General features: G+C 43.7%; 1 pseudogene; it reads left to right on the forward strand.

Annotated features, from left to right (window-relative positions):
- The window catches only part of LOC110173600 (GRB2-associated-binding protein 1-like), a 38,879-nt pseudogene extending 17,315 nt beyond the window's left edge, over positions 1-21,564 (forward strand).
- The last annotated feature ends 4,299 nt before the right edge of the window (positions 21,565-25,863 follow it).

Below are 25,863 nucleotides of genomic sequence, written 5' to 3' on the forward strand. Positions count from 1 at the left end.
ACATTCATTTTATGTTTTATGTTTTTTGTCATTTTGATGGAACACAATTAAATCACAATTCAATAATGATCTGCAAAAACTATTTCTTAAGTGCCTGACCAACACAAAGTGTAAATATACAGGAGGCTACAGCTCAGAGAGTCAGAGTTTAGTTTAATATTTGACATTTAAATCCGTGTGGTCTTTGTGTTCAGGTGGACGCAGGTCTGTCCTTCACCAAGAAGGAGCTCCAGAGCAGTTTTGTGTTCGACGTTCGCACAGAGGAGCGGGTCTGGTACCTCGTCTGTGAGTCTGAAGAGGACATGAACCGCTGGGTGTCGTCCATCTGCCTCCTGTGTGGATTCAACCCCACAGACGACGGTAAATCTTTACACAACCACAGACTTTAAACAAATGTGAGGTGAACCCAGGATGGCATCGTGGTGTTTTCGGTGACCAGACGCCATCTTTGGTTCACCTTCAGATTTGATTAAAGGACAGAAGTTCTCATGTGGCTCTTCTGGCTCCTCCTGACTCTGGCTCCCATTGACTTACATTAGAATATCGTGGCTCCTCTCTCTGTAACTGCTGCTCATTTTGGTCTTAAATGTACCGTCTAATGTAAAATAATTCTTTTCACATTGTATCTTCTGCACATAAACAAACACAATTTGGGTTTTGGAACATCCATGACACAATAGTTATGAAATCTTACTGATTTCTTGGAAGCAGTTGCAGACCAGGAACTTTGAATGTCCGACGATTGCTCCTCCCCCCGCCCGTCCTGAGAAAGCACAGGCTCCGCCCTCCAAATGTGACGTAGGCGACGAGTGAGCCGCCCTTCCTCCGCCGTCTCAGGGAGGGAGGGGGAGACAGAAGCACAATTGGACAAACTTGGATCCTTAATAATAATGTTCGATCAAATGAGGAGGTCATAATGTGAACAGGCTCCACTAAACATCAGTGTCGTAATTTTGTTCTCGTGCAGAAGCGTTGAAGACGACTCACTAGAATAAAACAATGCCCTAAGTCTGTTGTTAGTATCAGTGTGATATCGTAGGACGACGTAACGTTTGTCAAACTGAAACAGGTAGAACAAGAGAGATGATGCAGTTTGAAATTAAATGTGGGATAATCTTAAAAAATAAATGCTGCAGTTTGCTTTTAGTTCTCTTCAGCGGTTTACTCACGGTAAACTTACAGATCTAGGATCTCCATCATCCTTTTCCAAAGTGTCGCTTCTGCTTCGTTGTAAGTCCAGTTTTAAAACACCCGTAGTTCTTGAAGCGTCTTCGGGGAAGTGTCACCTGCAAACAAAAATATTCTTTTTTGTCTGTGTTCCCAGAAATAAACTCCAGACACTTAACACGTCTTGATTCTTCTGTCGACATGACAAATAATTTGGACCATTTGATCATTGCAGCCATATACACACTTTCTCCACGAGGACATGATTACAAAAAGTGTATTTGAAGCGAAAAATAAAGATAAATTAAAGCCGCAAGCGGCGTCGAACGGCCCTCGCCCGCCCGGCCCCGAACGCCGCGCCCGCCGCAAACGCCGTGAACGCCGCGCCCGCGAACGCCGTGCCCGCAAATAGTGTGCCCCGCCAACACCATACCGTAAACGCCGTGTCCGCAAACTCTGTGCCTGCAAATGGCAAAATGACATAGTGCGCCTTTAGATGTTCTTTGCACCCCCTACTGGCCAACCTTGAAAAATTCCCATGTCAGCAATATATGTTTTTTCTTCTAGTCATTAATAGAAAGTAATTCCCAAATTTGGTGCAGATCCGAAAATGCTGATGTTTCATGTCTATGGTAGGGGGCGCTATAGTGTTTTTTCATATGTTTTATAGTGTATTATATTCAGACTGAGATCACACATTAGTGATTTAAATTTCAACACGATCGGACTAAGTATGTGGGAACAGGAACAAATAATGTCACCTTGAAATTCGCCAAAACTTTGACCAAATTTTGCAGCTTCGCCGCACGTAAACCGTGACAGTTATCAAAAAAAATCAGCTAACTTTAGATGTTCCACTTGTCTAGATGATGTACGGTGATTTTCAGCCCTGTGGGTGAATCGCCTTCAGAGGAGTTCGTTCAAACGCAATGTGAACGAAAATGCGGACTGAAACTTCAATCCAAGATGGCCGCCTTCTGGTTTGTCAGGGGGCGTGGCCATAATAACATTTTTTGTTTGTCTTGACATGACAAATGTATGTAGCGAATTTCATGGCTCTATGACAAAGTTGACCAGGACGTATCCCATAGGAGCCAAATTTTTGAGTCTTTGCGCCCCTGCTGGCCAATAGTGAAAAAATCCCCATGTCCATAATATACTTTTTTACTCGTAATCATGCATAAAATGTAATTCCCAAATTTGGTGCAGATCCGACAATGTTGACGTTTCATGTCTATGCTAGGGGGCGCTATAGTGTTCACTTTTCATATGTTTTATAGTGTATTATATTCAGACTGAGATCACACATTAGTGATTCAAATTTCAGCACAATCGGACTAAGTCTGTGTGAACAGGAACAATAATGTCACCTTGAATTTAGGCGAAATTTTTACCGAAATTTGCGGCTTTGCCGCACGTAAACCGTGACAGTTATCAAAAAAAATCAGCTAACTTTAGATGTTCCACTTGTCTAGATGATGTACGGTGATTTTCAGGCCTGTGGGTGAAGCGCCTTCAGAGGAGTTCGTTCAAACGCAATGTCAGCGAAAACGCGGACTCAAATTTCAATCCAAGATGGCCGCCTTCTGGTTTGTCAGGGGGCGTGGCCATAATAATATTTTTTGTTTGTCTTGACATGACGAATGTGTGTCCCGAATTTCGTGGCTCTAGGACAAAGTTGACCTGGGACATCTCCCATAGACGCGAAATTTTTGACTTTTCCAGGTGGCGCTGTGTCGCCATTTTTTTATGCCCGTGCACGAAACCTATATTTTATCGAATTTTTCGCCACTTCTGAATATTGTGCCAAGTTTGGTGAGTTTTTGAACGTGTTTAGGGGGTCAAATTAGAGCTCAAAGAGCAGAAGAATAATAAAAATAAAATAAAATAAAATAATAATAATAATAATTCGAGCAAAAACAATATATCCGAAAACTTTAGAACAACATATTATACGTTTTTTGAAAGCTCTCGACCTTCCCCCACGTCACCGTGGGGTCATTGGTGAGTGACGGGCACTGAGGCGCTCGTCATTCGCCATCTCGTGAGGTCACCCATCGCCTTCCATTGACATTCCATTCATTTTAGCAGTAGTAAATATGAGCCAGGCCTTGGGCGTGGGTTACTGGGATACTGCTGTTCGTGCTGGGGGCGACCGTGGACATAGTTGCATGTCGTTTGTCACATTCGACATGCGCACGTCGCTCCCATCGCTCCGCTTGAGCGGAAGCAATAGGCCCTACGCCCTGTCGGGGCTCGGGCCTAATAACACAGAACAGCAGACGTGTACGTGCAGACCAGGACGGTGTGTGAGTGGGCAGAGGTGGTGGAGCGGGGGAGGGGGGTGGGGCGGGTGTGAAGCGTTTTCTGCCACGTCAAACACGTCATAGGTGTATCTGCTGCGTCATCGTTGTAGCAGCTTTAGTTCATTGTCACGTGGGAGGGTGAGAGAAATATGCTGCAATTTGTTAAAAAAAAACACTGAATCAATCTAAAAACCACTTGGGCGACAAATACAAGGCCCACACATCACTCTTGAGGGCCGTTCACACCAAGGCGTCAAAGGGTCCAGTTTCAATGTAAAGTCTATGTGGACGCGCGACTAGAGCGTCCTGCGTTTTTGCGGCGCGTTTTCGGCGTCAGCACAGTGCGTCTTGAGCGTTTTGGCGTCGGTGCTCTAGACATGGCTCCAAGGCGTCAGTGTCAAGAAGTTGAAAATGCTGAACTTTTCGCGTCAGACGAGCCGCGTCGACCAATCAGGGACGAGTATCCAGTGATGCAGCGACGTTATTATCAGGAAGAAAAACCCCAGAACCAGAGCGAGAGCCACAAACATGAGTGGAGTGTAAATATATACACCACAATCACCGAGTCGATCACGAAGACTACACCAGGACCAGGACCAGGACTAACCAGGACTAGACCAGGACTAAACAAGGACTAGACCGGGACTAAACAAGACTAGACCGGGACTAAACAAGGACTAGACCGGGACTAAACAAGGACTAGACCGGGACTAGACCGTAATTAGACCAGGACTAGACCGGTATTAGACCAGGACTAGACCGGGACTGATCCAGTGTCATTATTGGAGTATAAATATATATATGACCCGATCTCCTCCGCTGATATTTTATGTCATAAAAACACTCTCTCAGTCTGGTCTGACATTGTTTCAGGAAAAGACCGGGACCGGGCTCTTGTTTCCAGGGCAATGGACGCACGTCAAGTATTTTTGTCCCGTCTGTTCACGGCGTCAAAGACGCACGTCGGGGGCATCTGAACTCAAATGCAAAGGCTCCAAATAGAGACGTTAAGGTGTTTTTTGACGCTTTGGTGTGAACGGCCCTTTAGAAGGTAGAAAGATCTTAATAGTTGATTTTGCTTCAGATGGACCCTTTAAATGTTTTTCTGAAGCTGTGCTACATGATCCTGGGCTTTTTATTTCACTTTTTTGTCCTGTTGACACGACTGAAACTGTCCAAACCCAAACACCGGCTCACGTCTGCTGTCTTTGTGTTTGTGTTTGTGCCGTAGTTCCCGACAGACGAGCCTCTTCATCCTCCTCCGGACCTCCGCCTCTCCTCCCGTCCTCCGTCTCCGTCCCTCCGCCGTATGACCCTGTGAGCATCAGGACCTCGACCCCGAGCAGAGAGCCCTGCCCCGGGGAGGAGGAGGAGGAAGAAGAGTACCTGTGGCTGTCCAACTGCCAGAGCCACTCCAGGTAAAACACGAGAAGATAGTGCAGTTCAAGACAACATAATGTTGTTTTTTTTTTTTTTTCTGGTGTTTAGTGACAAGTGAACACCATTATGACGTTGTTAAAAGCGTTTAAGGGCATTTTCACACCGATAGTTTGATTATTTGGTCTGCATCAGTGTGGTCCGCTTTCACACCGACAAACAAACCAAAATTGGTCCAATTGACGTTTCGTGAATGTTTATCTTCTGGTAAAAATAAGCATCCATTTTGGGGTCAGCCCAATGTTCCCCAGCACCTCTGTTCCCTTGGTAAACATCGGTAACTCCAATTGCGAAAGGTACTGATGTTTCCCCGTTAAAACCGTGGGTCGTCCGCATTCCAACTTATCATCAGGAACTCATAAAACAGCAGCATGCAGAACTTTGTACAAACTCACCACATGAGCCTGGAGTTCGAGCAACAGCAGCAGCAACAGCGATAAAGACACGGGAGGGGCTCCGGTCTTTGGTCTTGTGTCGTCCTCCGAGCGCGTTGGTCAGATCGGTCCAGAGACTCCGTCCTCCATGTCCAGGTTCCAGACGAGGAGGAGCAACACCAGAGCGCAATGGACTGAGTCTGAGCGGTTCCGTGTCGTCCTCTTCCTGCAGAAAAAGCGAGAACGCGCTGTCCGGGCCTGTCCTCTCTGCTCGAGGACCGTGGCTGGTTCTTACGTGGTGCAAAACATTTGGACAGAAACGCAAATCCTGTTTGTTAAGCGAGAAGCCAAACAGACTGAGCTTGCACTTTCTTGTTCTTGTGGTTTTACATCAGGAGTGTCAAACTCACTTTGGTCCGGGGGCCGTATCCAACCGACTTTGATCCCGAAGGGGCCGGATCAGAAAACTCATGTCATATAAACCAAAAATAACAATAAGTTCAAATATTTGTGCAGAGAAACACAAATCTATTACAGAAATCTTTTTTAATTGATGAACTCTTTCTTTTACAAAATATTATAATATTGGTAAGAAAAATACAATTTCAACTTGTATGTAAATAGGAATAAGTGCATTTTTGTTGTAAAATCCTGCACTCGGCTCCACTTTTCTCATGTTGGACATTTTTCTGATGAGGGTGTCACGGTCAACAGTCAAAACGATCGTCCTTTAAGAGCGTTTGGAAAGAGACAAGTCTTCATTTGTGCTGCTCTGGTGGGAGGGGCCACGTACAGAGACGCTGGAGACGCTGCTGTGATAAACACCACAGAAAATTAACACGATTTTAATATAAAATATCATTAAAATATTTTAGTAGAAAATCAGCCGAGGGCCAGATTAAAGGTCTCAGAGGGCTGGATCCAGCCCCCGGCCCAGTTGTTTGAAACCCCTGGTTTTACAGAAACATCACGTCTTGGTCTTTGCAGTAGAAGGTGTTTCTTGGTGAACAGTTGGAGCCTTTCACTTTGGCGTTGAATTTTTAAATTCATAAACGAGGTTGAGCGAGGGATCAGGATTTTGTTTTGTCGTCACTCCACATACAAAATGTTCTCTGTAAACTCGGGATGATTTCTTAGTCAGTCAAATGTTTCCTTTTTGGTTCTTCCTGTGGATCAATCCTGCCCATCACCTTCACCTTTCACTATTTTTCAATTCCATTGGGAAGAGAAACAGTTTGAACGGAGGTTTGAGTCACACACATCTGATTCACTTTTGCATTTATGAAGTTCACAAACACAATTTCTCGAGTCGTTTTCCGCTGTTAGGATCCAACAACCACACAATTACGATGTCCGAATCCCAAAACTAAAATATGACAATATCAGAACCTAGAAACCAAAAGTGATATGGTTCAAAAGACTTGAAAAGATCGACTTTGACAATAGAAACATGGAGGTTTGATGCTCACTTTTTCGGAGGATCCTTCCCAGTATGAATTGCATGATGACCGGAAGTCCAAAATTCGTGATGCATGTAAACAGGATTATTTTATCTTATCTCCTTGCAAGTATTTCCTGATGTGTGTGTTGCGTCTCCATGGAAACGCGTGAACATGTGACTCGCTCGTTTCCGCTTTGACTCGGCGTTCATGTTGTTGTTGTTGTTGTTGTTTTCCACAGACCCCCGGCAGGTTCGTCCCTGTCGTTGGACACAGACTACAGCGAGCTCTTCCCTGGACCGTGCATCGCCACCTCCTCCTCTTCCTCCTGCTCTTCCTCGCCCTCGCTCCTCCCCCCTCCTCCTCCTCCTCCCTCCTCCTCACACAGAACCGCCCCCTGGACCGCCCCCTGGACCGCCCAGGGTTTCAGCCAGTCCCTGGACTCTGGGCCGGATCCATACAGACCAGGGTAAACTCTGAAAACTGTCCATAAAGTTTACATCAGGTTTTTAAATTAAGAATTAAGAGTTCCAAATTAAAATATTTTTCTTGGAGTTTACACAGAAATAATAATTCAGACTGAACCAGGACTAAAACAGGACTAAGCCAGAACTAAAACAAGTTTAAACCAGGACTAAAACTGGACTGACCAAACCAGTACTCAAACAAGCCTGAACCATGAACCAGGGACTGGAGGTCCAAGTAGTCCAGTCCAAGTGAAAGAAAAACTTCTTTTTTTTTTCAGGTTTTCTTTTTTTTTTTTTTCATTTTGAAAAACAAATGAATGAACGACACAGATTTTTAAAATCTTGATATTTTCATGTTTTGTTTTGTTTTTTTCGTTTCTGTAGGACCTTGGACAGACCCTCGTCCAGATCTCGCTGTCACCCGTCGCCTCACCCACGAAAACACTCCCTGGACCTGCACCTGCGTGCCGCCCCTGTCCACCTGTCCGGAGACGCCCGCCCGCTCACCCCTCCCGTCCCCCCCGGCGTGTACCAGATGCCCCGGTGCCTGCGTCGCCCGTCCTCCACCCCCAGCGTCGACTCCCTCACCCCGGCCGAGGTCCAGGCTGTCGCTCCCCAACCGCCGCCGAGGCCCCCCAAACCCGCGGCGATCCCGGCCCTGCCCGAGAGCGCCGCGAGGCCGGCCGCGCTCCCACGATCTGGGGCCGAACCACAGGGGGGCGCTGGAGAGACCGCCGGACAGAACAGGAGCAACACGACCACTCTGCCAGGACGCACAAACTCAGGTAAGAGGTGGAGATAAGAGCACCTGGGCCAGAGTCCTGCACCTGGACTACATCAAGACTGAATCAGGTCTAAACCAGGACTTAACCAGGAGTCGTTGAGTCGATCTCCTCCACTGATGGTTTTATGTAATAAAAATACTAAAGTCTCTCTCAGTCTGGTCCATCGTTCTGGAAAAGGACCGGGACCGGGCACTTGTTTCCAGGGCAACAGACGCCCTGGAAACAAGTCAAGTTTTTTCTCTCGTTCGTCGTTCATTTGATTCACGTGACCCGACCGTTTCAGCAACTATTTGGGTGTCCACAAAATAGACCCGGTGCAGGACTCTGATCTGGGCTGGCAACCATGTTATATACAGATAAAGGCCTTTTGCTGAAATAAAATTTAAAAAATTAATAAAAGTTTTCGAACATCAACCGTTTGAGGACACTATGCATTTTTTCACTTTAAAATTTATGTTTCTTGCCTCTGCAAAGTCAGCTTTTGTGGAGACACAGAACAAACTCCACTTTTTATTTGATGAAAACCTGATGCGTACATAAATCGTAGCTGGAAAAGTTTGCAGTGTCGCGAACTAGGGGACAGACTCACCTCAGCAGCAGCATCTCATCATAAATACAAGATAAATACAGGATAATGTCCAGATAAAGGCTAAAAATCCTTGTTTCATTGGTTCATTTGTTTTTCAAAATAAAAGAAAAAAGAAAATGAAAAAACAACTATTTTCTTTATTATTTGTCTCCAAAACCAAAATGAAAAAACAAAACAGACAGATAATGATTTGTTTTTGCAGTTTGCGATTTTGTGTTTAAATGAAAAATGGAAAAAAAAACGGATAACGGCTTGATGCTGGACTGAACCAGGACTAAACCAGGACTGAACTGGTGTCAGTCCTGGTCTCAGTCCCAGTCTGGTCCCGGTTTCAGTCCCGATCACCTGACAGTCTACACGGGGGCACCTCCGGGCCCATCTCCACACTCAGTCCTGGTTCAGTTTTGGTTTAGTCCTGGGTTTGGGCTGAGACTGGGACCAGACCAGGACTGAGACCGGTTTAGTCCTGGTTCAGTCCATTTGCTAAAGTCTGTAGAGTTCGTCCTAAGCTCCTGTGTGTGCGAGGTGACAGGAGCAGGACGTAGACACTGTCAGGAAAAAAAAAACAAAAAACAAAAAATAAATATAGCCTACACATTGAGCTGTGGTTTAGGAGAAGCTCTAAAATGCAGTGAAATACAGTAAATTGTCTAAACTTCCCCTGGCAAAATATTAAACCATTAAACTCCAACACAAATCGCCGCTTACAAAGTACAAACATCGACAGTTTTTTTTTTTTTTCACGCCTGAACCCGGTGCCCTCCTCTTCAAATTCCAGAACTCGACCTGAGCACAAACCAAACAAAGCGTCTTTCTTCAAGGATTTCAGATTAAAGTTTTCCAGCTCGAATAACGTGAACTTTGGCCCGCGGCTTAGTATTATCCATTGTTCATTCACTCCGCTAGCTTTAACCGTTAGCATTAGCCGTTAGCATTAGCCGTTAGCATTAGCCGTTAGCATTAGCCCCGCTGTTTGTAGCTCAGGTTTCGGGATTTATTGACATAAGTTTACAAATGCGCAAGCACCAAAATTATATATTTAATAAACCAGGAAAAATACAAACAACCACGAGCTCCTTTGGCAGAGGAAACTCAGGAGGTTCTAACCAGCGTGAGGAGCTCTGAAGTCCCACAATCCACTGCACACATCAAACCAAACATTTCCAAACACTATTGAAGCTCTATATTGCAGCAGATTCTTCACTAAAATCTTCTGCCTAAATGCACTCAACTTTACAACATATAAACATAACCACCGTAGAGCCACATCAGCCCGTTTGACATTATAATTCAGCTTTGACACATTTGTTTATGTTTTACAGACATGAAACTTAAAACCACATGTCTCATTTACATAAACTAATCGCTCTGATAAAAGCAGCTCTTTCCTTGTGTCGCTGATGTGGTTCAACTTCTATCAGACTAAAGGACACGACTCAGTGGAATATGAGTGTTCTTTCTGTGACAGAGGGGTGTTCTGCTGATGGTGAGTCTGTTCTGTGTTTCTGTCGTGTTGGAGGTGGTTCATGTTAAACTTTGCGTACGATCATACGCATAGACCGTTTATATGAATGGACAGATGTTGTGTCTCTTAGTGTTTTGTGGGTGAATGACTTGACAGTGACAGACCTACATCAGAGGATCAGTGTTTTCAGGAGTCACACAGTCCCCATCACATCTGGACCAACATGAATTCGTGGAAGCTGGAGCCGTTTTCCATCGGATTAGTGTGAAACAACACTGCAACTACAATGAAAATGATCCAAATATGGACTAGTGTGGACGGGGCCTGAAACGTGTTTGTCTTTTGGGCGCATGTGACTCAACTTTATGTTGCAGTATTCAGGATACTGCGTTTACATGTCACAGTATCCCAGTTACTATCGAAATATAACAGCTACATTATCTCAGTTTCTCATAAATGGAATAATGCCTTTTTTGGGATACTGAAACCGGGATAATGCCTATACTGTACATGCACCATGACGAAACTGGGACACTCAAAAAACCTGATCAGAACCGGGACACCGATGTGCTGTAAACACACTCACTGTGTTTTTTTGCTGTTTGTGTTTCAGAATCTTCGTCCACTCCTCGCTCTGTGTCGGACCGAGCGAGCATCTTTGAGTTCAGTGAGAGTTTCAACACATATTTTGTAAGTTCTTTCTGGAGTTTCTGCTTTTACACCAACAAACTTTTCTTTTTCCACTATTTTCTGTTCTGTGTTCTAACGTTTTTTCCTCGTCGCAAACAGACCTGAAGTTGTGTTTTGTTTCATTCACATATGTTTAAAACACAAACCTGCACATTTATCTTCTGGTGTGTTCTTCTTCAGCTGAACAAGGGGCTCGTTCCGTTGGGCAGTGTGTGTTCTGAGGAAGATGAGGCCGATGAAAACTACGTTCCCATGAGCGCCGCCACCACAGAACCTCCCATCGCCCCGAGGTATCGTCCCACACACGTCCCAGTGACATTTACTGTACATCAGCCTGAGGGTAAATGAAAAGTAAATGATCAATTTAGCATGATTTAGATTGGCAAAACTGGCGCTTCTGAGTGTGCACCCTTAGTAGCGGCAGAACACACTGGAGAGGTTATGAAAAATAAAGTCTACGTTTATATGATGAGGGTCTGAGCAGAAGACGCAAAAGTGGCATCGTGTCTTCACTTTTTATTCTGTGTTTAGACGAGTGGGTGACGCAAAAACATGTGGAATTCGATTGTGTATGCATGCCATCTGAAATGTTTCTGTGTCCTGTATGTAAGTGACGTAAATGTGTACGTGACCTGAGTACATCTGACCAAAGTCTTGGTCAGTGTAGACGGAAATGCCACGGCAGAGCCTATTCAACTGGATACTCTGGAGGGTGGTTTCAGATTTTTGCATTTTTAAGCCCCAAAACGCCATCACCTTCTAAATCAGGGGTGTCAAACTCATTTTGGTCCGGGGGTCGTGTCCAACCGACTTTGATCCCAAAGGGGCCGGATCAGAAAACTCATGTCATATAAACCCCAAAAATAACAATAAGTTCAAATATTTGTGCAGAGAAACACAAATCTATTACAGAAATCTTTTTGAATTGATGAACTCTTTCTTTGACAAAATATTATAATATTATTAACAACAACAATTGAAAAATGCAATTTCAACACAATGTTTTAACATGAACTTGTATGCATTTCATAAAATTTAGTCATGTTTTCTTTTTGCCGCTAAAAAATTGGCATCTTTTAGTCTGCACAAGTACATCAACATCAGGCACCATGTCCTGAGGAGCTGCTGTCTTCAGAATGTCATTCAAGTGTTTGTGTGTCATGTGTTGAGCGCAGATTTGTTTTATTAATTTTCATTACTGAGGAAACCTGCTCACAAAAGTAGAAACTGTAAATCTATTATTTCATTTATCAGAGGTTTCGACTGTGAATCGTGTGCGAAAAATTGCAAATTCTGTCTTCAGGTTTTAAAATATAATTAAAATATTTGAGTAGAAAATCAGCCAAGAGCCAGATTAAAGGTCTTGGTGGGCCAGATCCAGTCCCCGGGCCGGATGTTTGACACCCCTGCGCTAAACGAAAGACACTTCCCATAAAATATTTTGTCATTTTTACCCACAAAACATTCTCGTGTAAACAGACCCTGAGTTTAGTGTTCGTTTGGTAATGAAAGGGTTCAGTGCGTGGAGTGCAGCAGATAACGAAACAGGCGTGTGCGTCTTCACATTCTCTCCCCGGGGACGGTGTTCTTAGGGACAGACCTGCTCGGACACACAGAGCTTCAGACAGAGCGGTGCCTACAGTTAGCATGCACCAGCAGAGGGCGACTCCTCTTGATACTAAAGTGACGTACAATAGTGTTTTAATAGGACTAGTAATGGTATGAAACAGATATTAACTGTCAGATCTCAGTATTTTGACTATCTGCTCTTTCTTCCACAGATCCGGCGCCCCTCCCTCCTCTCTCCCGCCTCACGAAGCCAACTACGTTTCCATGACGCCGCTGCCGCCCGCCGTCATGGCCCCGCCCCTCCCCCCGCCCCGTGCGACTCCTCGTCTTTGGGCCGCCAGGTCCCGCCCCCCGCTCACATGGGCTTCCGCACGTCCCCCGTGACTCCGCCCCCTCGAGGGAGTCCCGCCGTCGCCCCCGGCAACGAGCCCCCGCCCATCCACCGCAACCTGAAGCCGCGCAAAGGTGAGAGCGAGAAACACGCGGAGTACGACGTTTTCGACGCTTTTCTGGAAAATACAGAATCAACGTCAGAGTGAAAGTGATAATAACGCGCTTTACTTTATCAGACCTGAAGTGTTTGTGTTTCGATAGTCGTAATTTCTGACTCATGTGGATCATTCTGTTCTAACTGTGACATTTTAAACCACAATATTGATCTAAAACAGGGGTCTCCATCCTTTTTCCTCTGGTGATCTATCTTTACAAAACAAAAACGCAGACCTACTCATTTTAGAGGTCGCAAGAAATGGAGTAAATATCAGAGCCTCAGATTTGTACAACTATTCTCTATTTATTAGTGCACAAAGACAATGACATGTTTACAGTGGTAAATATCTAGGGGTGTAACGGTACAAAACTCTCGGTTCAGTACGTTCCTCTGTTTTGAGGTCACGGTTCGTTTCACTTTTGGTTCTGTTTGGAATTTTTAGTTTGAACATTATACACACAGGAAAGTAAAGTCAAAGTGCTGCTTGATAAAATTAATAAGTGAAATCAAATATTCTCAAATAAGCAACAAATGTTTGAAATATTATAAAAAAAATAAATTCCCTGTAAACAGTAAACAAAACTTTTCAAAAGAGCAGAACTAACATTTTCAGCGTGAACTTTTACTCAAGCTTCAGATTTTTGTCCAGAAAAACAAACTTGTTCACATTGTCTGCAGTAAGAGCAGATTTGGTAAAAGACATTTAATGAAATTAAATTTGAGTTATTTAGAACAATACGAATATGTTCATGAGCAACAGGTTGGTGTCCCCTGATCTAAAACGATTTCATAAAGAAACAAATGTTCTGTTAGAAAACTGTTGTCCAGTGTGAGCTGCGCGGCCGTAAATGTCATCACAACAAAGTGGTGTCATAAAACTCAAGACCGTTTTTTAATGGTCTTTTTTTTGGCATTTGGACTCGGTCTTGTCACGGACTTGAGGTCTGACAGTCGTCGAGTGTGATCGCGTTTCATTACAGCCACTGCTGTCGGCAATAAACTTGAACCGGTGTGCGGGAGCATGTGTTGTTTGTCAGTGTAGTTTGTGCGTTTGTGTGGAGCCAGCGGACACCGCGCACACACACCACTACACACACCACTACACACACCACTACACACACTACACACACCACTACACACTACACACACCACTACACACACCACTACACACACCACTACACACACCACTACACACTACACACACCACTACACACACCACTACACACACCACTACACACACCACTACACACACCACTACACACACCACTACACACACCATACACACACCACACACACACTACACACACCACACACACACTACACACAACCACTACACACACCACTACACACACCACTACACACACACTACACACACCACTACACACACCACTACACACACCACTACACACACCACTACACACCACTACACACACCACTACACACACCACACTACACACACCACTACACACACCACTACACACACCACTACACACACCACTACACACACCACTACACACACCACTACACACACCACACACTACACACACCACTACACACACCACTACACACACCACTACACACACCACTACACACACCACTACACACACCACTACACACACCACTACACACACCACTACACACACCATACACACACCACTACACACACCACTACACACTACACACACCACTACACACCACTACACACACCACTACACACACCACTACACACACCACTACACACACCACTACACACAACCACTACACACACCACTACACACACCACTACACACACCACTACACACACCACTACACACACCACTACACACACCACTACACACAACCACTACACACACCACTACACACAACTACTACACACACCACTACACACACCACTACACACACTACACACACCACTACACACACCACTACACACACTACACACACACTACACTACACACACCACTACACACACCACTACACACACCACTACACACCACTACACACTACACACTACACACACCACTACACACACACACACACCACTACACACAACCTCAGCACACTGCCTGTCCACAGCAGCGTGTGTCCTCGTCACAAGGCACTTTAAACTTTTTAAAACCTTATCCTACTTAAATAAGAGATTAAAGATGAGTAATCTTTAATTTTAGACATAAAAAAAAAAAAAAATTTGTAGAATTTAAATTTTGTTGTTTGACACGTGTTGGCTGAAATACTCCCAAAAACTGATTTTGTATCATCCTCAAATGTGCATCACATGTCATGGTTTACACATAAGGTTATGTCATTTCTATCAGTAAAAAAAAAAAAAAAAGTTTGTCGCCCAAACTGTCACACGTCGTTATTGTTTTGAAAATTCTCAGTCCTTCAGATGAAAACATGGATCACAGTCTTAACAGGGTATCCCAAAAAATTGACATCAAAATTTGGCAATTCTTGTTGAAATCACCTCAAATTTTCACAGAATGTACAGAAACAGATGAAGATTTTATATGTCATGTTTTATTTTTGTTCAGTTTTCAGGTTGAGCTTTTGGGACACTGTATTTTTAAATACAAAAATAAATTAAAAAAAGTATTTTTTTTTGCATTGTTCAGATATTTTCCATGTTGCAGGAGTCAGTGTGACCTCAACGTCAGAGAAACCAGACTCAGACCCGACACAGAAAACAAAAGGTATTCTTTACAAAACACATTCTTTTATTTATTCTTGTACTTTTTATTTATTCATTTTGTACGTGTGTATTGTTCCAGTGAGACCGGCTCCGTTGGACATGGCGTCGGTGCAGCAGCAGGACTGGCAGGAAGTCCCGCCCCCCCGTGCGCTCGCCCGTCACTCGAACATTCACACGGGAGTAAGTCTTTCTTTTTCTTTTATCAGCACTGTATGTCTCTCCCCACTCTTCTCTCCTTTTCACATTTATCTGTCCTGTGTCATAAACTCTACGGGACCTGTAACAAAATATCTGTCTCATTTGTTGTTGTTTGCTGCCCTCTTGTGGATGTTTAAGGACACTGCAGGCAACTTCAGGTGAATTGAAAAGGGCTGGAATGACACAAACAGTTTAAGAAAACTTCAGAACACGTCTGTGCAAATATCCACATCATGAAATAGATTTTTTAAATTTTAATTGTAGAATGAGTCTGAGTGAACAAGTTCCTTCTGTTTTATTCATGAACATAACATTATATTTGCTCAGAAGTTCACTAATGTTACACTTTGAAAAAAAAAAAAAAACAATATCTACATAAGTTAAAATGACTTAAATTAAGAACAATTTATTTTATTTGAGTTGATTAAACTTGAAAAGTAAAATGATCTACTAATGGAATAAGTTTGCTTTTCTTAAGTCAAGCAACAGTCGATTTAGTTTCTTTTCTTTTTTTTATTTATTTTATTTTAAGTGTAGCAAAGATGTATTTTCATATTTTAAGCACAAAAAGTTTCGTTCCACTGGCAGATCATTTTACTTTCTTATTTCGAGTCGTCTTACACTCCCGGACGTTGTGAGAAAAGTCTCCTGAACGTAAACCCGACCTCTCCTCTGTGTCTCTGTCAGCCCGTCCTGTCGCCGTGACGACGCCCCCTGCAGCGCCCACAGCTCGTCTCCGTCCTCCGACTCCGAGCCCGACGACAACTACGTCGCCATGACAACGTCCAACCTCAGCTTCAGCAGCGGCGAATCGGTAACGCCAAACTTTCACCAATAATAAAAGCAAAGAGTGAAAGAGTTTTTGGACGTTAAAAACACGTCTGCAAATAACTGTCATTATGGTGGAGGGTCCGTCACCTGCTCGTTTCTTTGGAGACATCATTCCTCTGCCTGGAATGTTCCACAGTGTGACTTTAAACAGCTGTATTTTACATTTATTCAATTACAGGTGGTTTTACAGCTCAAAAATACCTAGAAAAACACACATTCTGACCTGGTTTGGTGCTGGTTCAGTCCTGGTTTTGGTCCTAGTTGGGTCCTGGTTTAAGGTCTGTTTTGGTCCTGGTTTAGTTCCGGTTTAGTCCTAGCTTTGTCCTGGTTTGGTCCTACTATGGTCCGTGTTTAAGGCCTGGTTTAGTCCTGGTTTAATCCTAGTTTTGTCCTTGTTCAGTCCTGGTTTGGTCCTGATTTTATTCTTAGTTTAACTCTGGTTTATTCTTGGTTTTGTCCTGGTTTAGTCCTGATTTAGTCCTGGTTCAGTCCTGGTTTGGTCCTAGTTTGGTCCTGGTTTAAGGTCTGGTTTGTTCCTGGTTTAGTCCCGGTTCAGTCCTGGTTTGATCCTGGTTTTATTCTTAGTTTAGCTCTGGTTTGTTCTTGGTTTAGTCCTAGTTTTGTCCAGGTTTAGTCCTGTTTTTTTCCTGGTTTAGTCCTGGTTTTGGTCCTAGTTGGGTGCTGGTTTAAGGTCTGGTTCAGTCCTGGTTTGGTCCTGATTTAGTCCTTGTTCATGCCTGGTTTATTCTTGGTTTTGTTCTAGTTTTGTCCTAGATTAGTCCTAGTTTTCTCCTGGTTTGGTCCTAGTTTGGATTTGGTTTTACGTCTGATTTGGTCCTGGTTCATTCTTGGTTTAGTTCTAGTTTTCTCTTGGTTTAGTCCTGGTTTAGTCTTGGTTTAGTCCTGGTTTAGTCCTGGTTTAGTCTTGGTTTAGTCCTGGTTTGGTCCTGGTTTTAGGTCTGGTTCCACAGTGTGACATTAAACAGTTCTACTTTTTTTTTTTTTTAATACCTTGAAAGACATACAGCAACTTGACCTGTAACTTGGTCTCCGTGAAGTTAGAAAGGTTTAATGCCACACTGCGGAACATTCCAGATAAAGCAATAACATCTCCGTGGGGAAAAGCATTTGATGGACCCTCCAGCAGAAATGTTACACAGTGTGGCTTTAAACTGTTCTGTTCTCTTGTTTGTGTCCAGTCGCTGCGGCTGATGCTGCACCGAGCCTCAGAGGGCGGAGTCAGCTGCAGCCCGTTACTACGGCGACACCGAGACAAACCAATCGAGTACCTGGACCTGGACTTGCACACGGGACGGACCACGCCCACCCGACAGGTAAAAAACAGACCACGCCCACTAGACAGGTAAGAAACAGACCACGCCCACTAGACAGGTAAGAAACAGACCACGCCCACCCGACAGGTAAGACACAGACCACACCCAATCGACAGGTAAGAAACAGACCACGCCCACTGGACAGGTAAGAAACAGACCACGCCCACTAGACAAGTAAGAAACAGACCACGCCCACTAGACAGGTAAGAAACAGACCACGCCCACTAGACAGGTAAGAAACAGACCACTCCCACCCGACAGGTAAGAAACAGACCACGCCCACTAGACAGGTAAGAAACAGACCACGCCCACTAGAACCCACAGGTAAGAAACAGACCACACCCAATCGACAGGTAAGAAACAGACCACGCCCATTGGACAGGTAAGAAACAGACCACGCCCACTAGACAGGTAAGAAACAGACCACGCCCACCAGATAGAAACAGACCACGCCCACTAGACAGTTTAGAAACAAACCACACCCACCCGACAGGTAAGAAACAGACCACGCCCACTAGACAGTTTAGAAACAAACCACGCCCACCAGATAGTAAAAAACAGACCACGCCCACCCGACAGGTAAGAAACAGACCACGCCCACTAGACAGTTTAGAAACAAACCACACCCACCCGACAGTAAGAAACAGACCACGCCCACTAGACAGGTAAGAAACAGACCACACCCACCAGATAGAAACAGACCACGCCCACCCGACAGGTAAGAGACAGACCACGCCCACTAGACAGTTTAGAAACAAACCACGCCCACCCGACAGGTAAGAAACAGACCACGCCCACCCGACAGCATTAAAATTGTTTGGCATTAACTCGTTAGTAATATGATATTTTTGACAGCACTACTAAATAGTCATAAATATTCACTCAGATATTCTAAATAAAAGGGTGATAAGTCCACGTACCAGCAGTGATCAAGCAGTAAATAGGTTTGCGACTCATATGTGACATTTTTATATTGGCCTGGAAGGGGAAGAGGTGGGACGAGATACAAATTCCACAAGACGAGACAAGACACGAGATCGGATCAACGAGAATGACGTGAAAATGAAGACGAGATTTTAGGCTATAATAAAACATTGTGCATTTCAGTTCCAGGTTTTGATTTACTTCATTTAATATTTCTGCTGTTACTGTAGCTCTGGTTTTTGGGACGACACATTCTCAAAAAATTTAACTCGGGAGGACTCTCTATTTTCTCAAACCAAACTCAAAAACATGAGGATTCACAGTACCATACCAACTTTATTTATAAAGCACTTTAAAAACTTTACAGTTCGCCAAAGTGCTGTACACAAACACAGGACAGACAATAGAAGAAAATATATGATACACATACAATACAATCATTAAAAACATAAAAAACAGCAAAATACTCGACAAGATATACATGTCACTTATTAAAAGCCAGTGAAAAAAGATACGTTTTTAAGAGTGATTTAAAAACAGGTCCAGACTCGGCCTCTGATCACTAATGGCAACTGGTTCCAGAGCCGAGGGGCAGAAACAGAAAATGCACGGTCCCCACAAAGTTTACGTTTAGTTTTTGGGACGGTGAGCTGGAGTTGGTCTGCAGACCTGAGAGTGCGAGAGGGGACAAAAGGGTGGATCAAGTCAGTGAGGCAGGAGGGCGCTGGGCCGTGCAAACACTTAAAAGTGAATAAAAGAATTTTAAAATCGACTCTAAAAGACACTGGGAGCCAATGGAGAGAAGCTAAAACAGGTGAGACGCTCTTGTGTTTCCGGGTTTCAGTTAAAAGTCGAGCCGCTGAGTTTTGGACCTGTTGCAACCGGGAAAGTGCATTTTGGTTGACACCAACATAAAGTGCATTACAGTGATCCAATCTAGTCGTCACAAACACATGTATGACAGTTTCAAAATGTTCCATTGACAAAATAGGCTTAATTTTGGCCAGTTGTCTTAGCTGGAAAAAACTAGCTTTTACAACAGCACTAATTTGGTGATCAAGTTTTAGATCTGGGTCCATTTTGACTCCTAAATTTGTAACAACTGGCTTCACTAAATGGTTTAATGAACCCAGGTCTACAGAAGAAGAAGAATTTAGGGAGCTAGGGCCAAAAACTATAACCTCTGATTTTACACACAGTATTTCAACACAAAACTGCATCTGAACAATATTGATCTGAACTGTCCTCGTGTGTGAAAACTCTAAAACTCTAAAACTCACTGAGTGCGTATACATGCACATCAATAACCCGGTTATTAGCCATATCCCGGTTATGTCAGTATTCGTGTTACTGTGTTTACATGAGCACTGAGAAACCGGGACACTCATATCCGCGTGTACATGATCAAATGGAGTGTCCCGGTTTCTTGACATAATCTTACAAATGCGCAGGCGCAAAAATGAACTTAAATCAATTTCATAAACCAGGAAAAATACAAACCGTGGAGCTCCTTTAGCATAAAGAAGCTAAGGAGCTACGAGATCTCCCACAATCCACTGTGCAGATTCTTCATTCAAATCTTCTGCATAAATAAACTCAACTTTACAACATATAAACCATAAACACTATAGACACATCAGCCCGTTTGATCAGATCATTCAGCTCTGATCACATTTGTTTACGTTTTACAGAAACGAAACTTAAGACCGTTTGGCTAATTAGCATAAACTGTTAGCGGCGATAAAAACAACTCGCTCCTTGCGCCGCTGATGTGATCAGTTTTTTTTTTTGATTAAATGACACGACTCTGTGGATTATGTGTGTTATTTCTGTGACAGAAGAGGCGCTAATGATGGTAAGTGTGTTCTGTGCGTATAGAGTATAGGAGATAGTTCATGTTTTAGCTTTTCAGCGTCACACGAGTGCAGGTCGTACGAGTGCAGATTGTACGTGTGCAGGTTTAGCGCAGCTCTTTATTTTACAGTCATTTCACTCGTTTGGTCACTTTATTTATGTTGGTCAATTTATTTATGTCACTACTGTTGTGTTGAAAGACTGGAAAGTGTCTTTTGGACGCATGCAGACTCAGGTTTATGTTGTAGTAACTGGGATACTGTTTTACATGCCACAAGTATCCCAGTTACTATCGGAATAAACCAGCTACAGTAACCCAGTTTCTAATAACCAGGACACTGCCATAACAGGTTACTGAAACCGGGTTACTGTGTTTACATGCACCATCAAGAAACCGGGATACTCAAAAAACCCGATCATAACTGGGTTACTGATGTGCATGTAAACACACTCAGTGATTCTGACACTAACACAGAATATTGTTGTTTTGTGTTTACAGAAGCGTTCTCCGGCCGAGGGGCAGAGCGGCGCCGAGGAGACGCCCGGAGCGGAGGACGAGCGCGCACGAGGCGAGCGCGCACGAGGCGAGCGCGCACGAGGCGGGCGCGCACGTGTGGAGTACGTGGTGGTCGACCCCAAAAGGACCAAAGCTCTGAGGAACACCAGAGAAGCCTGGCACGACGGGAGAATGTCCACGGACAAGGAGAAGACCTAGAGACAAAACACACACGGACACATTTAGTCAAAGTGAAAAACTCTGAAGGGGGAGTGACTTAGCACGGAGAGCAAGGGGAGGGGAAACAAATAAAACAGGTTCATATGTTGGTTTCAGTGAATAAAAGGATTTTCCAAACAATAAAACACTGCAAAAACTCAAAATCTTGTTCTGTTAAGACGACTTGAATTAAGAAAATTTTATCTTGATTTGAGTAAATTTCTCTTGAAGTAAAATGATCTGCAAATGGAACAAGACTTTTTGTGCTTAAAATATAAATTAAAATAAGAAAAACAACTTTTATAATTGAACGTAAAATAAGAAACAAACTCGAATGTTGCTTGAGTTAATAAAAAAAACACTTATTCCATTGGTCAATAATTTTACTCGTCAAATTAAATTGACTCAAATAAAGTCAAATGTTTTTAATTTAAGTCTTTTTAATTTACTCAGATATTATTTTTTGAAGTGGAGGTAACTCAGTGATCAAAATATGTGACGTATTAAAGTTCAAACTCCACAAAAGTCACATTCCGCCGCTTTAAGAGTTTGGAAAAGTTTCAGATGTGAACTCAGATCTGCTGTTTGTGCCGCGATCACGACCCAAACCAGACCAGGATCCAGGTCAGATCTGTGGAGAGGCGACCACGATCGCAGGACTAAACCAGGACTAAAATCAGGTCTAAACCAGGTCTAAGCCAGAACTAAACCAGGTCTAAACCAGGACTAAATCAGGAAAACTAAACCAGGCCTAAACCAGGACTAAACCAGGCTTAAACCAGGTCTAAACCAGGTCTAAACCAGAACTAAAACCAGGTCTAAAATCAGGTCTAAACCAGGCCTAAACCAGGACTAAATCAGGACTAAACCAGGCCTAAACCAGGACTAAACCAGGCCTAAACCAAGGACTAAACCAGGCTTAAACCAGGACTAAACCAGGCCTAAACCAGGACTAAACCAGGTTAAAACCAGGAAAAGGACTAAACCAGGTTAAACCAGGACTAAAACCAGGTCTAAACCAGGACTAAACCAGGTCTAAACCAGGACTAAACTAAAACAGGTTTAAACCACCAGGTCTAAACCAGAACTAAAACCAGGATTAAAATCAGGTCTAAAGAAGGACTAAACCAGGACTAAAACCAGGACTAAAACCAGAACTAAACCAGAACTAGAACCAGGACTCAACCAGGACTAAATCAGGACTAAACTAGGTCTAAACCAGGACTAAACCAGGACAAAATACAGAACTAAATCAGGTCTAAAGAAGGACTAAACCAGGACTAAAACCAGGACTAAACCAGGTCTAAACCAGGACTAAACCGTGTCTCCTTTGTCATCAGTCCGTGAAAATCTTGTCCTGAAAAGAGCGACGACACAGTTTAATCATTTCCTTCCCGCCGCTTTAAGAGTTTGGAAAAGTTTCAGATGAACTCAGATCTGCTGTTTGTGCCGCGATCACGACGCTTCTGCACTGAAGAAAAATGTCAACGTTAAATCTGCAGTGTTTAGGGTCCAGACCTGAAGAAGCTGCTTAAAAACGACCAAAACACAAAGAAAACGTGACTAAACTGACTCATGTTCGTCAGTTTTCTTGAATTTTCCTCTCGATTCATAATTTTATTTTCACCAACCACAAAAACCCCAAGTGTCCCAGTTTTAGATCTTGAAAAGCTGGAGGCTCCGTCAGATGTGTTTCTCGTCTGTGGAGATGTTCTGGTTTTGTCTGAAATGTTCCACAGTGTGGCATTAAACTATTTCTGTCTCTTTCTCTTTCTATCTTCATGGAGACCAAACCAGACCAAACCAGACCAAACCAGACTAAACCAGACCAAACCAGACCAAACCAGACCAAACCAGACCAAACCAGCAGTTCCAGGGCAGAGCTGTGGAGAGACGACCCCGATCACACGACTAAAGCAGGTCTAAACCAGGTCTAAACCAGGACTAAACCAGGTCTAAACCAGGTCTAAACCAGGACTAAACCAGGTCGACTAAACCAGGTCACAAATCAAGACTAAAAACCAGGTCTAAACCAGGTCTAAACCAGGTCACAAATCAGGACTAAAACCAGGTCTAAACCAGGTCTAAACCAGGACTAAACCAGGACTAAACCAGGTCTAAACCAGGACTAAACCAGGTCTAAACCAGGTCTAAACCAGGTCATAAATCAAGACTAAAACCAGGTCTAAACCAGGTCTAAACCAGGTCTAAACCAGGTCTAAAGCAGGTCTAAACCAGGTCTAAACCAGGTCTAAACCAGGTCGAAACCAGGTCTAAACCAGGTCTAAACCAGGACTAAAACCAGGACTAAAACCAGGTCTAAACCAGGTCATAAATCAAGACTAAAACCAGGTCTAAACCAGGTCGAAACCAGGTCTAAATCAGGTCTAAACCAGGACTAAACCAGGACTAAACCAGGACTAAAGCAGGTCTAAACCAGGTCATAAATCAAGACTAAAACCAGGTCTAAACCAGGTCTAAACCAGGTCTAAACCAGGACTAAACCAGGACTAAAGCAGGTCTAAACCAGGTCATAAATCAAGACTAAAACCAGGTCTAAACCAGGTCTAAACCAGGTCTAAACCAGGTCTAAACCAGGTCGAATCCAGGACTAAAACCAGGTCGAAACCAGGTCGAAACCAGGACTAAAACCAGGACTAAACCAGGTCGAAACCAGGACTAAAACCAGGTCTAAACCAGGACAAAACCAGGACTAAAACCAGGACTAAACCAGGTCGAATCCAGGACTAAAACCAGGACTAAAACCAGGTCTAAACCAGGTGTAAACCAGGTCTAAACCAGGTCTAAACCAGAACTAAAACCAGGTCTAAACCAGGAAACCAGGACTAAAACCAGGACTAAAACCAGGTCTAAACCAGGACTAAACCAGGTCTAAACCAGGTCTAAACCAGGACTAAAACCAGGGTCTAAACCAGGACTAAACCAGGTCTAAACCAGGTCTAAACCAGGACTAAACCCAGGTCTAAACCAGGTCACCAGGTAAAACCAGGACTAAAGCTAAACCAGGTCATAAACCAACTAAAACGGTCTAAATCCAGGTAAACCAGGTCTAAAACCAGGATCTAAACCAGATTAAACCAGGACTAAACCAGGACTAAACCAGGACTAAACCAGGACTAAACCAGGACTAAACCAGGACTAAACCAGGACTAAACCGCTCCTCCTGCCCCGTCCGTCCATGACAAAGTGGGGAGAACAGAGACGTTTGATAAAAGAGGAAATGTAACGTGACACTTTTCGGGGATTTTTGAACTGTAAATGCTGCACCTGTAATTGAACAAATGTAAAGTTAAACACTGTGGAACATTCCAGACACAGTGATGACGTCTCCATAGAAACAAACAGGTGACGGACCCACAACCGAAAAGTTCCACGGTGCAGCTTTAGTTTATTCAAAAGTATTTTTGTTGTAGAGTAAAAAAACGTAAACTAAATAAATGAAGGAAACAAACACTTTGTTTTTAGATTTTTGTGTAAATCTTTGCAGCTGATCTCGTCCACATTCTCTGGGGCTGTGACGCTAACTGGAGGCACTGCTCTGTCTGAAACTCTGTTAGACTTTAATCTGAGTTTTATTTTGGCTACATTTGACCGGAAAGAAGTGACTTACCTCAGGTGAACTGTGCTTTAAAGAGCCACTAAACACCAAAATCACTTTTTTTTCCTCCTGATTCTCTGTGTAAATGTGTCTAAAATTGTAGAAGTGTGTCTCTGTCTCTGGATTTATTTTGACATTTTAGTTCATATTTGTGACTTTTGGCTCAAAGTCGTGTCTGTATCGGCCTCTTTAGGATCAACTACAGCAGGACATGTGAGTTTTCGTGTTGGACACTGGCGTCTGCGGACGGGACGTGAGGAGCGTCCACTAAGTGTCAGAGCCAGAGTCCGGTCCACACCGTGTTGGATTGTTGAGGCTGTGGGTCAGCTGTCAATCATCGCTCCAGAGCCCGCCCCCCCGACCCCGTCAAAATTTGATCCACGTAGACTTGAACCAAAACACTTCAGCACCGATACATGTAAATGAAAAGTCCGTTCAGACTGTGACATCAACAAACACCCTGGACGCCTCTAGTTGGAGCTTTTGCATTTGAGTTCAGACGCCCCAACACGCGTCTTGGACGTCATGGATGAACAAAAAAAATACTTGACGCATGTCCAGGGTGTCCGTTGTCCTGGAAACAAGTGCCCGTCTTTTCCTAGAACGATGGACGAGGCTGAGAAAGACTTTAGTGTTTTTATTACATAAAACATCAGCGGAGGAGATCGGCTCAACGACTGCAGCATGAATATATTTATACTCCACTAATGACACTGGATCAGTCCTGGTCTAGTCCTGGTCTAGTCCTGGTCTAATCCTGGTCTAATCCTGGTCTAGTCCTGGTCTAATCCTGGTCTAGTCCTGGTCTGGTCCTGGTCTAGTCCTGGTCTAGTCCTGGTCTAGTCCTGGTCTAGGTCCTGGTCCTAGTCCTGGTCTATCCTGGGTCTGGTCCTGGTCTAGTCCTGGTCTAGTCCTGGT

This window comes from Boleophthalmus pectinirostris, unplaced genomic scaffold (assembly GCF_026225935.1).
Source record: "Boleophthalmus pectinirostris isolate CB_2022bp ecotype Guang Dong unplaced genomic scaffold, ASM2622593v1 HiC_scaffold_20, whole genome shotgun sequence".
Classification (NCBI taxonomy): Eukaryota; Metazoa; Chordata; class Actinopteri; order Gobiiformes; family Gobiidae; genus Boleophthalmus; species Boleophthalmus pectinirostris.